Consider the following 15,126-nt stretch of genomic DNA (forward strand, 5'->3'; position numbering starts at 1 on the left):
TGCCCCCATGTCAGTTAGCAGCCAAGCCCTTCAGCACCAATGCCAGGAAGGTCCCTCTTCATTTTTTTTTGCCAACTGCTCTTAGGTTGGTGGGTACATCGCGGGGGGCATACCCAGCCAGCATGAATCTTGTGATCCACCAGGATCGCAGTTGGGAACTTGGAGACTCTTCAGCTCAGTCCCATAATGCTGCTCTCCTAGGTAAGCATGGGCTTGGGTGTGCCACTGTGATGTAATGGTTCCCTCCGGGAAAGGACACATGCAAAAAGACACAGCCTGGGTCAGTCTTGGTCTTTTGATATGTTGCCTTGATGTAGCTCTCCACTCAGTCTCCCTCCCTTCAGGTATAGTCAGTGTATGTAGGTGAGGGTAGTAAATGTATGAAGGTCAGGACAGCAATTAGTGAGATACTTCAGTCCCTCATCCCTTAGGTCCATTGCTGAATGGGCACATGTAAAGAGAAAAGGCACAGGTAAGGCAGACTGCTGACACTGAAGGAGGTCATGAGACCATAGTGGTATCAGCAGTCTGATTGGGCAGCCAGCACAGCTATGGGACACTACAGATAACCAACATCTGGAGCCCCATGCCTGTCCTTGGCATATTAGTGGAGCGGCAGTCCTTACCCTGCTTTTTCTCTTTACATGTGCCCTGGCTGTGCACCTTTGTCAGTGTCCACCCATGCTTTATTTCAGATAAGGTAAGACTGTCTTCTGCTGTTCTGGGAGTCACTGGAAAGGGAGCAGCCAAAAACCCTATGCTGTCCCATCGCTGAATATTGTGTTGGTGGGTGCATCACAGGGGGCATACCCAGCCAGCATGGATCTTGTGATCCACCTGGATCACAGCTGGGAACTTGGAGACTCTTCAGCTCAGTCCCATAGTGCTGCTCTCCTAGGTAAGCATGGGCTTGGGTGTGCCACTGTGATGTAATGGTTCCCTCCAGGAAAGGACACATGCAAAAAGACACAGCCTGGGTCAGTCTTGGTCTTTTGACATGTTGCCGTGATGTAGCTCTTCACTCAGTCTCCCTCCCTTCAGGTGTAGTCAGTGTATGTAGGCGAGGGTAGTAAATGTATGAAGGTCAGGACAGCAATTAGTGAGTTACTTCAGTCCCTCATCCCTTAGGTCTATTGCTGAATGGGCACATGTAAAGAGAAAAGGCAGAGGTAAGGCAGACTGCTGACACTGAAGGAGGTCATGAGACCATAGTGGTATCAGCAGTCTGAGTGGGCAGCCAGCACAGCTATGGGACACTACAGATAACCAACATCTGGAGCCCCATGCCTGTCCTTGGCATATTAGTGAAGCGGCGGTCCTTACCCTGCTTTTTCTCTTTACATGTGCCCTGGCTGTGCACCCTTGTCAGTGTCCACCCATGCTTTATTTCAGATAAGGTAAGACTGTCTTCTGTCTTCGGCATCACCACAGAAGATGTTCACCTGTTCAGAACGGATGGCATTCACCTAACTGAGGAGGGCATTGCATTGTTCTTGACCAACCTCCACAATGGCGTGAGGAGAGCCATGCAAGATTGCTAACATGCAGCTTGTGAGAAGAATGGAAAACACCCATGACCAAGTCGGACCAATATAGTAAGTAAAACACTATTATGAAATGAGATGTGTAAAATTAATTTCTCTGAGCTTGGCAAACGACTCTTATGGGAATTATGATTTTTTTCATCTTTTGGTAAATAACTTTGCAAGGGAGCATCTGAATGTGCCAAGTAATATCTCATTTTGAAGAAAGTATTGCTGGTTCCAACATGGTAAAATAATTGTGCCTGTATGTTTGACACATGTGCAGATATCAAAGTTTGTTTGATTCTTACGGTTATGGAAATTATGATTTTTTTTCATATTTTGGTAAATAACTTTGAAAAGGAGCATCTGAATGTGCCAAGTAATATCTCATTTTGAAGACAGTATTGCTGGTTCTAACATGGTAAAAGAATTGTGCCTGTATGTTTGACACATGCGCAGATATCAAAGTTTGTTTTGGACTTAGGTTATGGAAATTATGATTTTTTTTTCATATTTTGCTAAATAACTTTGCAAGGGAGCACCTGAATGTGTTAAGTAACACGTCATTTTGAAAAGATTATTTATATTTCTAACATGGTAAAATAAGTGGGCCTATATGTTGTACACATCTACAGACATCAATGTTTGTTTCAGACTTAGGTTATGGAAATTATGATTTTTTTTTCATATTTTGGTAAATACCTTTGCAAGGGAGCATTTGAATGTGTTAAGTAATACCTCATTTTGAAGACAGTACTGATAGTTCTAACATGGTAAAAGAATTGTGCCTGTATGTTTGACACATGTGCAGATATCAAAGTTTGTTTCAGACTTAGGTTATGGAAATTATGATTTTTTTTCATATTTTGCTAAATAACTTTGCAAGGGAGCATCTGAATGTGCTAAATAATACGTCATTTTGAAAAGATTAGTTATAGTTCTAACATAGTAAAATAATTGGGCCTGTATGTTGTACACATGTGCAGACATCAATGTTTGTTTCGGACTTAGGTTATGGAAATTATGATTTTTTTCATATTTTGGTAAATAACTTTGCAAGGGAGCATCTGAATGTGTTAAGTAATACCTCATTTTGAAAAGATTATTTATAGTTCTAACATGGTAAAAGAATGGTGCCTGTATGTTGTACTCATAGGCAGATATCAAAGTTTGTTTGGAATTAGGTTATGGAAATTATGATTTTTTTTCATATTTTGGTAAATAACTTTGCAAGGGAGCATGTCAGTGTGCCAAGTAATACCTCATTTTGAAGACAGTGTTACTCCTTACAACATGGCAAAAGAACTACATCTGTGCACTCTACACATGTACAGATATCACAGTTTGTTTAGTCTTGTATGATTATGAAAATTATACATTTACAATAATTTTCATTATTATGCCCATATCTTTGCAAGGGAGCATGGTGATCACATAAATGATGCATCATTTTGAAGCTGACATTCAGATGCACAACTTCTACACTGATATGTAGGCTCTGTCTGTTACAGTTAATGAGATATTATGCTTTGTTTATTTTTCAATTATGAAAAATAATATGCTAATCATATTTCTGTGAATATCTCAAGAAAGGAACATCACACAGTAATGGTTAATGTATCATTTTAAAGCTGACATTCATATTAACAAATTACATTCAAATTTTATGGGTCTGCATGGTACATTGACCAAGATATTGTGCTTTGCTTTTCCAAAAAGGTAAAAAATATGCACAATATCAGCATTCCTTGCCAAATATTTAATAATGACTGTGATATACACTATCAACAGTTACACTGTTGGAAAGGTCAGTGTCTGCTGAACAACTTTCGGGTTTACATTTTTAGTCTAGCTTTTATAGTTAAAGAGATATGAACATTTGTTTTCTGTATGGTTTTACAAATGGATTTTCTGAAAATGAGCTCAGGTTGCACAATTGTTCCTATGGTGGAATTAAGGAGGAAGATTTTCCTGAGCTGCTCCGGAGTGAATGAGTTAATTGTGCAGATGCTGAATGAGATGCATACAATATGTGGTTTGCATAAGTGTGCACACCCTTATCACAATGTTTTGTTGAAGCACCTATTAAGTGAACTACAGCAGTCACTATTCATGGAAGGGGTATACTAGCATGGCCCATCTTCACCTGCCAGTATTTGGTCACTCTGCCCTACAAATGTCCCCCAACTCTGCCAGATTGCAGGGTCAGCTCATGTGAACAGCCCTTTGAGGTCACACAGTGACTTCACTATTGGTGTAGAGTCAGGGTTATGTCTGCCACGATTCATACCCTTCACTGTGTTCAGCTACAGACATTCTTTGCAAGCTTTGGATGCATGCTTCAGTTCACTGTTGTGTTTCAAGCCGACACCCCTCTCCCTCCTCATCCTTATTGCAGATGCTTGACAACTATGGGCCCCACATGATTGTTATTTTGCGGTGTTCCAAATTCCAAACACCATGTGTACCTAGTTCCAGCTAATGAACAGCAAACCTAAAAGTGTACTCTGGCACCAGCAAGCTAAATATTGGGGATGGTGGCCCTGAGGTGGGGTAAGGTGTTGCTTGTGCACCACACGTATCTTTATGAATACTGTCTGTAGGTTTGAGCCTTGTTCTCATGACACCATTACACTTTGCATCACATGGCTTTGGGAGACTTGATGTTATGCTTATGCTACTTGTAGAGAGCCCTGGATGATGTATCATGAGGGACAACTCTTCCATCTGATTACCCTAACCCATAGGTCAGACTTATGCAGAATCCAGCCAATTGTCGACACAGGTACTGCACAGGCAGTACTTGCTAGACATTCCTGCAAGTCCCTTAGTGTTGCTGCATGTTTCTGGGCAGCCTCCATGACCAGTTTGCAACATGTTTTGTCATCTGTTTTGGATGGGCGTCTGTTTATTTTCTACATCAATGCTGTCTCATACTTCATGCACACATACATGACTGCACTGTTATATACAATGCTGAGGTAAGGCTACTTTTCCCATTCCTGAGTGCTACCTTCTGGATATGGGATCCATTTCATGGTTGGTAAGATATGTGCAAGCCATGGCTGCCAATGTTGCAGATGACTGGGCAAATGTCATGGACATACTTCTTGGACAGCAGACCAAGACTTAGTGTGACATTGAGGCCCTATACTTGATGGAAGGTGTGTACTCAAGAAGTGTGAATGCTGTCAGTACATCACAAGCTGCTTACACAATATCTTATTTGGAGTGTGTGCACACATACGGTTCCAGTGTTTGTTAAGGTATGTATTCCCCATATTTGTTGTCCTAACATAGGATTCCATATTACACATTCATTGCTCACGTTAGGATCACATTACAGGTGGTAAAAGGTGTGGAATGTGGTGTTGTGATTTGCCATTGTTTATATCAGGAACAGTTGCCATTGTAATAGTGGTGTATACACTGTTGTAGCCATTGTACAAGGGTAATGTTTCAGACATGTCCCTAGTGCAGGCCATTTGTCCCACCATTATGTTCATCTCTTTGCACATATCTTGCACTGACAGGTTGTTAGATATACTGCAGGACTCTTGCATACCCTTCAGATATGCCACCATGTGGTGCAGTGCAGTTAACACCAACAATAAGTGAACATGTACAGCATGCATTATAGGTAGGTATGTTAAATGTGTGCATGGCAAATAGCATGGCCATAACTTGGCCAGTGTATTGGTAAACCTGAACAAAACAACTCCATACTCACCAGCTACAGACTGCTGCCCCAGTTGTATAGCAGAGGGAACTAAATAGTTATGAGACAGAAGTAGTGTCAGTAGCCACCCCAGTGGCATTAGTACAGTGTGGGAGCAGCATTTCAGCACATCGACAGTACAAACCCACAATACCAGAGATTATGCACATCTGTTTATTACTACACTGCAGCAACAGACTATCTTTCCTGACATATGCATGTAGATACTTTACAGATGAAAATGGATAAGCAACAGTGGTCTAGTAATGTTCCCTGGGTCCTTACTTGCACACTCCTTGTCCATTGTGTGGGTGGCACCCACCTCCACAATGCTGTCTTCAGCCTGCTGGCTTGGCTGGCAGGCAGGTACACCAAGGCTGGCAAGGAGCTCCTCAGCATGTGTCAGTGGGGGCTGGATGGCATGACCCCTACCTGTGGCTAGCTGGTCCCTCCTAACTGCAGCAGCACCCTGACGGGTGTGGTGGATCAGATCGGTGCTTCGATGCTGCACCTGCTCATAATTATGGTTGTGCAGGCTGACATTTAACCTGTGGATGAGTTCATTTCACAGGGTGGTCCTCTCCTGCAGATCCTGGGCCCTGTGTCCAAAGAGGATGGCATGATCCATGATGACATACTGGATTGTTGTATCATTTTCTAGGTTTGTGAATGCAGGCAGATGTTCCTGGGATATTGTACCTGGAAGACTTAAACAGGAAAAAAGATCACAGGACCTCATACGGTTGTCCATGTGCACATCAACAATAGATATCACTTGCAAATAATCCTGACTATACCATAACATGGTAAGCTAACATGGCTTTTACATCTTGCATTACACTCCTGTCCCTGACCTGTCCAGTTCCCCCAATGTTGGACACTTAGTGGCATAATCCACTATTCACCATTCATTTCTGTATAGATGGATGACAGTGGCCATCTTCCATGTGGATGGTGTGTGGATGGTGGCATGTGTGTGTTTGACTGTAGTGTGTGATGAAATTGTGAGCACATGTCTGTGTTCATGCAGGAGGCAAACTGTGATGTTCTCATGGCTCATGGAGACTTGCTGTTGGTGCCAACAGTCGACATTATGTCCATGCTCACCACTGATGCAGGCAGGAGTGTGGGTGATGTGCATATCCCCCTGCACTAATGTTGTGGACAGTGTGCCACTGTTCCTGCCTATCCTGTCTGATGCAGGTTGCCTGTATCCATGGCATGTGTGTATGAGGTGTGCTTTACCCCTAGTACAGGTTGGCATGTGTTATTGGCTCTTAGACTGAGTACATATGTGTAGACGTGATTGCAATTGGCCTTGGTTGTTTGGATATGTCTGTTTTTTAGTCATAGTCAGCCTTACAAGAAGTCACCTGTGAACCTACATGCTTGCTCAGATAGAGGTGCACTTGCTTCCAAGTTGTGGTCTGCACCATTGTGTCCCTGTACAGCTAATATAGCAACCTATTATGTGCCTTGTGACTTGGTGCTGTCCACCAAGGGGGAGTATCCAATCATTGGTGGGGGATGGTTGTACAGGTAAGGTACTGCTGATTCCATATAGCTAAAGTGGATATGAAGTGTACACACCCCTGTTACAATGCATGATACTTGTGCAATTGGAACATGACCCCACAAAAGCACATGTCAACACAATCCCAAACTGTGGTGTGTACTATAGCCTGCTCAGTTAAATGGGGAACATAACCTGCCCAGTGGAAACATATGAAAATTAATACTCAGTACAGTAAGCCAGTTGAATGTGTGTGCACACCCGTACACTGATATGTTGTGTAAACACCTGCTGAGATGATTACATCATCCATTTGCCTTGGTTTGTACTCTAATGTCATATCACATCTCCACTTGGCAATAGTTGCTCACCTTCCATGAAACAGCTTTGTTCTTTTACTAATAGAATTGTACAGGTTACGGGTTACATTTGATGTGAGAAATGTTTTGACATGACTTTCTGTGGTCTCATTGGCATACAGCACACAGACCTGGCATTCCAACAGGGGTGTGTACACTTTGATATCCAGTGTATATGAGTGTTGATATAGCTGTTAGTGGGAGGCATGGACAGTGGGTCATAACACAGTTGTACACTTCTCTGATTACTATGTGATAAGCATGCCTACTGTAGTACCCATATCAGTATCATGGCAATGCCACAATCAGTAGTAGTACACATTTTATTTTGTTGTATGCAGTGACAGTGCTATTGCAAACATGTGCAACATGCACATCCCATTTTCTGGACTGCTTGTGACCCATGTTATTACTTCTGTGCCTTTCAGATGAACATACGCATACATACACATGCTCGGGGGATACCTGATACACATTTGGGTTCTATGTCATTATGGCACACTGTATGTAAAGTCTTGCAGCTCAATTATATGTCTCAACCTCTTATACCACGACTTCTGGTCACTGGTCCACCTCACTGGGTGACAAAACAGGGAAGTCATTTTGATAATGTATCAATATAACTGCCATAACACAAGTATATGTGTAAGTGACTACAGATATCTGTCACAACTGTGAACTTTGTCCAGACGAACATTGTACAGTTCAATGTTATTAATACAATATATCACATGAAGTTTAACTCACCCATCTGTAACAGTACATTACTATGCTCACGCCCTATATGGGTATCCTAGATTTACAATACAAACATATATAATACTTATATTCACAGGTAACATATGGATATGGACAACATCCCATTAATTGCCCTAGCAGTGGCACATACATGACTGTTTGACAGACACTCTAGTGGTTGCCATATGTGAGCTGTCCTTTACCAGGGTGTGTCAGGCTCCTCAGCTGTGACCCAGCTTATTCACCTCTTAGAGCATCACATGTGGACAAAGCCTAACATTAGGGGGTTATATAGGGACAGATCATAGATATGCCTATTACAAACCTATGAAGTTTGTGCATGAAACATTTTGCATTACCATGACTATGGTGGGGTCTGAAACTGATGTGTCTGTCATGACTTCATTACTTCCAACTTCAGCTATTAGCCAGACTAAAATAGATGTTTGGAAGAACAGAACAAATACTACGATTGCTAAATCTTGACATTCTGTGCAGATCTGCACAGGTGAAAGGTATGGCCCACTGCAGACAGAGTCAGATGCTATGTCCATAGCATTTGTTCAGGACATCATTACAGCAAGTATTGATGGCACACATACATCTTCCATAATCATCTATCCCATTGTTACAGACCAAGTGCTACATTCAGTTACATGCTTAAATGTTTCACATACCTGGTTTATCTTCAGGTTCCTTCTGTGTACAGGATGTCTTCTTGTTTCTTATTTCGAGGTTTTGTTCATGTTTTTTTTTTTTGGTCTCTCTCTCTCTCTCCACTAATGGGATCAAGCTTGTTTGAGTAGGTTGAAGCATGGCTTTTGTAGGTGATGCTCATGTTCAGGTGATGGCCTCTGCACCAATTGCTGTTCCTAACTTGCTAATTGCATGCAGGCAACTGCGTAATTCTTCCAATAGCCAATGTCATAGCAACCCACTATTATAAATAACTACATCATGTGGACATTGTCCCTTTACCTTTCCTATACAGAAGACATCCTTCATGTGTGTGGGCAGCAGTGTTACAGACAGCACATAGGAATACCTCTTACAACAGGACTTGTGGATACAGGCCAAATGCTTGTTTGTATAAGGTTCCAGACCTAGGGACAGTGTGTGAGTATTGCTGTTATACGCATTGAATACTGCTAGTTTTACATGTTTTTTGTGTACATGCTAGTTTTGCATGGAATGCAGTCTGTCTGCATAGCTCTCAACTGAGGGCCTATCCACATGATGGCCAGAGATTGGTTGTTATGTTTTGTCTGTTCCCCACACAGGTCTTGTCCCTGACATATCAGTGACATTCTCTCCATTGATTGCTATCAGTATATGGAAACATCCATTTGTGTTTCTGACTTCATATTCTTGAGTAATGGTATGTTGCAACCAATCCTGTAACACCAGCAACTTTCACAGTGCATAGCAGCAATATTTCAAATATGGCCACGTGTTCCAGCTTCTGTCCTCCAACAACATACCAGGCTTTGTCCAGATGTCATACAGTAAGCGGTTGATAGGTATGGTCTATCATTATTTAGTGCTGGCATTCTTGCTATCATTCCAGTGATGTTGTGGACTCCCACACAAGTTGTGGGGTAAGGTCCATATATATGAGGGCTACAGCTGGAGAAAAAGTGTGACCCTGTACAGTCTGGAGGCCAGTGTATGGAGAACACTCTTATATGCCCTTGTAAGACATTTTATGGGGGAGAGGTATTAAATGTGTTTAACCTAGGCTGTTACAACATGTCAAGGATATCAGTAATAAGAAACATTAAGTTATAAGGCTGTACAGTTTCATACGTTTCACCATGGGAACAGTGGAGGGCTAGAGCTTACTGTCTTGCGCACAGTTCTGTTTGTCAGTGTGATAGTGACATTTTAAGTTAAGCAATGCTATGTAATGGATGCATTTACATTGTGACAACTGATACATTTCCCCCTAGGGGGTTGACTACAGATTGTAATTGGAGGTAGGGTTACCACCTGTCCCACTTTGTGAGGGACAGTCCCTCTTTGGGCAGTTGTGTCCTGCAAAGAAATAAAAAAAAAGCAAATGTCCTGAGATTTTAGGACAAACATATTTCCTATATTTTATGTAATAGTTGCATAAAACAGTTATTCTGTATCTAAAACATCTAAATGAGATAAGAAACAGAATGAGCAGCCTAAAATCCTACAAGAATAAGATTTTAATTAGGACAAAAGTGAAGTTCTGTCCTTTGTACTGGCCGTGGGTATGTTTTGCCCTGTAAACTCTAATGTTTGTACCAAAAATGTCCCACTTTGGGCATTTGAAAAGGTAAAAACTCTAACTGGAGGCTGTTGAACTACATCTGTAATTATGTGTTGATTGATTCTTATCTTCAAGGCAAGTGTGTTTTTATTGTTTTACTACTTGAAGGTTTTAGCCTAGACAACAAAGTATCTTATGTTTTGCAGATTACTGTATCATGTGTTTTCTTTGAGAGTTGCATTAATCAGTTATGTATTTCAAACACCTAAATGCTATGAGAAATGGCATAAACAACTGAACTAGTACACATATAAACATTTATATGTATGCAAACTGTGTGTGGTGTCAAGTCCTTTGCATTGTGTGTGGGCATATCTTTCATGCAATAATTCTTATTTGTATGAAAGAATCAGGCGCTGGCCATTTGAAAATGTGGCAACTGTAAGAATATTGTCTGTTTGATATTCTGTGCACCCTCTATATATACTCTTTATATGCACACACACACACACACACACACACACACACACACACACACATATATATATATATATATATATATATATACACACACACACAAGTCTTTATGTGTATATATATATATATATATATATATATATATATATATATATATATATATATATATAGATATATACCTATTGTGTGTGTGTATATATATATATATATATATATATATATATATATATATATATATATATATATATATATATATATATATATATATATATATATATATATATATCTGTGTGTGTGTGTGTGTGTATTTGTATTATTAGAATGTGTAGTGCTTCCACATTGTACATTCCCTATGGCAGACTAACTGTTCTGCATGATATGTTAGTGAAATCATCCCAACATCTTACAGCTGAGATGGCTAATGGTAACTTGTTGTGGCCATGTTGTTCAGAGTCCTGGGTTCAAGGCTTGCAAGTGTTGTTTATTTTGTTGTAAGGCAGGACAGTTCAGCTGTGGAGGAAGGGATGATGGCAATATTTACAAGAGGTCTCTATTTTGGGCCCCTTCACCCCCATTTACAGTGCCTTTGTTCAGATGTTTTGCAGTGAGAGGTTCAGAGTGTGGATATGATGCCCAAATGCATTACACACACACACACACACACACACATATATATATATATATATATATATATATATATATATATATATATATATATATATATATATATATATATATATATATATATATATATAAACATGTATGTCTACACACACACACACACACACACATATATATATATATATATATATATATACATTTTCCCTACTATTGAATGACTGTTCTGCATATGTTTGAGAAAACATTAGACATATCTACAGCTCAGATGGTTTAGTGGTAACGTGCTATGGCTATGGTGTACAGTGTCCTGGGTTCGAGACTTGCAAGGGCTGATTATTTTGTTGCTGGGAAGAACAAGGGGTGTTGGATACAGCATGATTAATGCACTTTTAAGCATTGTTAGCAGGTTTGCGCAGGTTTGCGTGGCGGTAAGCAATGCCAACTTCCAGTTAAATATGCTTACAGACAGCCTTAAAAGTGCTGAATCTGTGTAGGCATTGCTTAGCGCAATGCAAACAGACTTGATCCTGCTTACTACTGCTTAAAAGTGCTTAGTCCCGATTGTCCCCACACTAATTTCTTTAAAAGAAAAGAAAAGAAAAAAGGGGTGATAGGAAAGTGGTGAAAAAAGGGGTATGCAGAGGGAAAGAAGATATAGAAAGTAGCTAGTGATTTACAGGGTGGGTGTAGAGAAGGTCCATAGCTGTCCATTTCTTCTACAGCAACAGCTGTGCATATATACTGAATTTGGAGGTATATTTGGACACAATCCCCTGAGAGAGGGGGAGGACAACAATAATGTGTTGTGAAGCCAATTAGACCAGATTACATGTGTACAGTGGACATGTGTGCGAAATGGACAGCTATGTATGGGGCACATTTTTTTTTTTGGGAACAGATTGCCCTTTGTTTAAGGTGAGAGTGGGATGTTGGGGAAGGATAGTAGATATATTTGGGGAGGTAGGTTGGGTAGGAAGACAGACAAAACAGTATACAGGAGTGATATATGACACATGTGGGGGGTAAACACCTTAAATGGGTGGGGGTGTTTGGAAATCAGAAGCCCATGAGCCCACAAATGGAAACAGAGAGACTGAGGTTCCCACCCATAGGCAGTTACCACTGCACTTTCATGGCACTGAAGGTGGCTGTGCTGGGGGCTGAGCAGGAGGGGCAGGCTGACCCTCTAATTGCACCACACAACCCTCAAGCTGGTGTAGAAGATCTCCAAACTCCTTTTGGAGCTCACTATGCACCAAACCCTGGACCTGGCTTTGTGTGACAGGATCCTGTCCGTACCCACACCCAGGGGGATAAGCCCCATCCCCTGAGGTGGTTTCACTTGAAGGTTGTGCAGGACCAGCGGATGAGGAGCTCCCAGGGTGGGTCAAATTAGTGCTGGGGCCCGGTGGCATGGCCAGATGAGGTCAGAGAGGTGGGTCTGCTGGGACTGGCCTTCCCATACGTGCTATGTTGTTACAGTTTTAGAACATATGTGATTTAATAATAGTCAACACAATCCAGGATTAGTTATAACAGCATGCATAGACTTTCCCATTAACCCAAAACAACAGATTTGGAATAGTTGCATAACAAACAGAACACATGCATATATGGAACCACAGTGGCTATTACAATGGCACGCAGGTTATATTGATAGCAACAGGCCACCAATGATAGTATTTCAACTTGGAAGATTAATAGAAACACATTTCAATATTTGTTAAGCAACAGGACATATGTCTCAACAGTAGGTTTGGTGTAAAACATACCCATTGATTTGTGCATTTAGATTATTGTTGCAGATATGGTGGGGGTGAGGGAGATGTCAATTAACTTGTATATCCTTGCAGTACTCACAACTTTAATGATCATTGCTCTAATCATTAGTCTACATGTATTATTACAATACCCTATGGCCTTGGTTTGGGCAGTGGTATGTTTGTACACAGTGTATACTTCAACTGTCTTATAGCTAAATTCTACTTCTCCTACCTGGTAGACATGTGGAGGGAATGTTTGTTAACACTACCTGACTGTTTCTACACATATTCCCAGATTCCTATTTAAAATTATGCACATACCTCTCAACCTCTTAATGCCAACATCTGGACAATGCTTGACAAAATCTGGGTTACAAATAGGGACATAATTTAAATATTGCTCTTATAAACTTTTACACATTTGCTAGAGTAACAGGATTTGTTTTAATATACATTTTCTGAAGGATTTGAGGTCTGACACTCAAATGTATGTCATTATTTGGTGACTACAATCCTGAGATCATCCCAGTGATTTGACAGAAAAAAGGAGGAACAGGCCAAAAATATGAGCCAATTATCTGGACATTCTGGGAAAATCTATACAGTTGAGAGGTATGATTATGCATACAACCTACTACCATTCTCTGGATTTGAACCATGGCTGTGTCTGCTAAAAATGCCACAATTCCTGTCTCATCAGAGTGAGCTATTTAGAAACTGCTTTCTGTTTCTTCAGTGTTTTCTAAGTCTCTCTTGGTTGTACAATCTGACCTTGTACTTAACAACAATCATATACAGATATTCCTAGACATAATTTTATGTAGCACAGTGTGAGAAACAATGGTTGACACTACAGTACTATTGTGATATCAGATCTTGGTGAATGCTACATGTCAGGCCATACAATACCAGAGTAAACACAACCAATCCAGGATTTAAAACTTTATTGCCAGGCAGATCGTTTTCTTATCTGAAAGACCTGTGGGGGGGAATGTTTGTTAGCACTACCTGACTGTTTCTACACATATTCCCAGATTCCTAGTTAAAATTATGCACATACCTCTCAATCTCTTAATGCACAACATCTGGACAAAGTTTGACAACGTGGGGGTACAAATAGGGACATAATTTGAATATTGCTCTTATAAACTTACAGAGTTGCTAGAGTAACATGATTTGTTTAAATATACATTTTCTGAAGGATTTGAACACTGAAACTCAAATATATGTCATTATTTAGTGACTACAATTCTGAGATCATCCTAGTGATTTGCCAGGGAGAAAGAGTAACAGGCCAAAAATATGACGCAATTATTTGAACATTCTGGGAAATCTGTACAGTTGAGAGGTATACATACAGCTTACTACCACTCCCAGAATTGGAGTCATGGCTGTGTTTGCTAAAAATGCAACAATTTGTGTTTCATCAGAGTGAGCTATTTAGAAACTGCTGTCTGTTCCTTCAGTGTTTTCTATCTCAGTCTCTCTTGGTTGTACAATCTGACCTTGTACTTACAACAGTGTTATACAGACATTCCTTGATATATATTTTTGATGTAGCACAGTGTGGGTAACAGTGGAAAACACAACATTACTATTATGAGAATGCAACATTAAATGCCATACAATACCAAACTAAACACAAGCAGTCCAGGATTTAGATATTTATTGCCAGGCATTTACGGAATATTACTGTTATATTGTGTGGTTTATTCAGTACAACCCATACACAGTTTTTATACTGCCAGGCAACTTTCTACTACTTTAGATTTATCTGGTATGACTACTACAAGCAGGATTGTTACTCACCAGCCTCACGATGCAGTCTTTGCAACCTACTGGCATGGACCTCCTGATTCACAGCCCACTCACCTGCAGCTGTAATGGGAATAGAGAAATATTTAGGCATACCTATCCATCACATACACAGGTTGGACTTCGGTAAACAGTTATTGATATGAATACTTACACACTGCTGGGACATCACCCCTCTGCCTTGCTTCTTGGACCCAGTCATCCAAGAGCTCCCTCTTCCTCTGCTTCAAGTCAGCATAGTGGTGCCAGACCTGCTCACCAGTCCGAGAGAATACCAGTGGCACTGGTGCGATCATGGACAACATGGTCCCAGGCTTCTGCTTTTTATTGGGAGCCCTGGTACTGGCCCTGCAGCAG

The sequence above is a fragment of the Protopterus annectens genome, chromosome 4.part1 (assembly GCF_019279795.1).
Source record: "Protopterus annectens isolate FY-2018-M chromosome 4.part1, PAN1.0, whole genome shotgun sequence".
In the NCBI taxonomy this organism is placed as follows: domain Eukaryota; kingdom Metazoa; phylum Chordata; order Ceratodontiformes; family Protopteridae; genus Protopterus; species Protopterus annectens.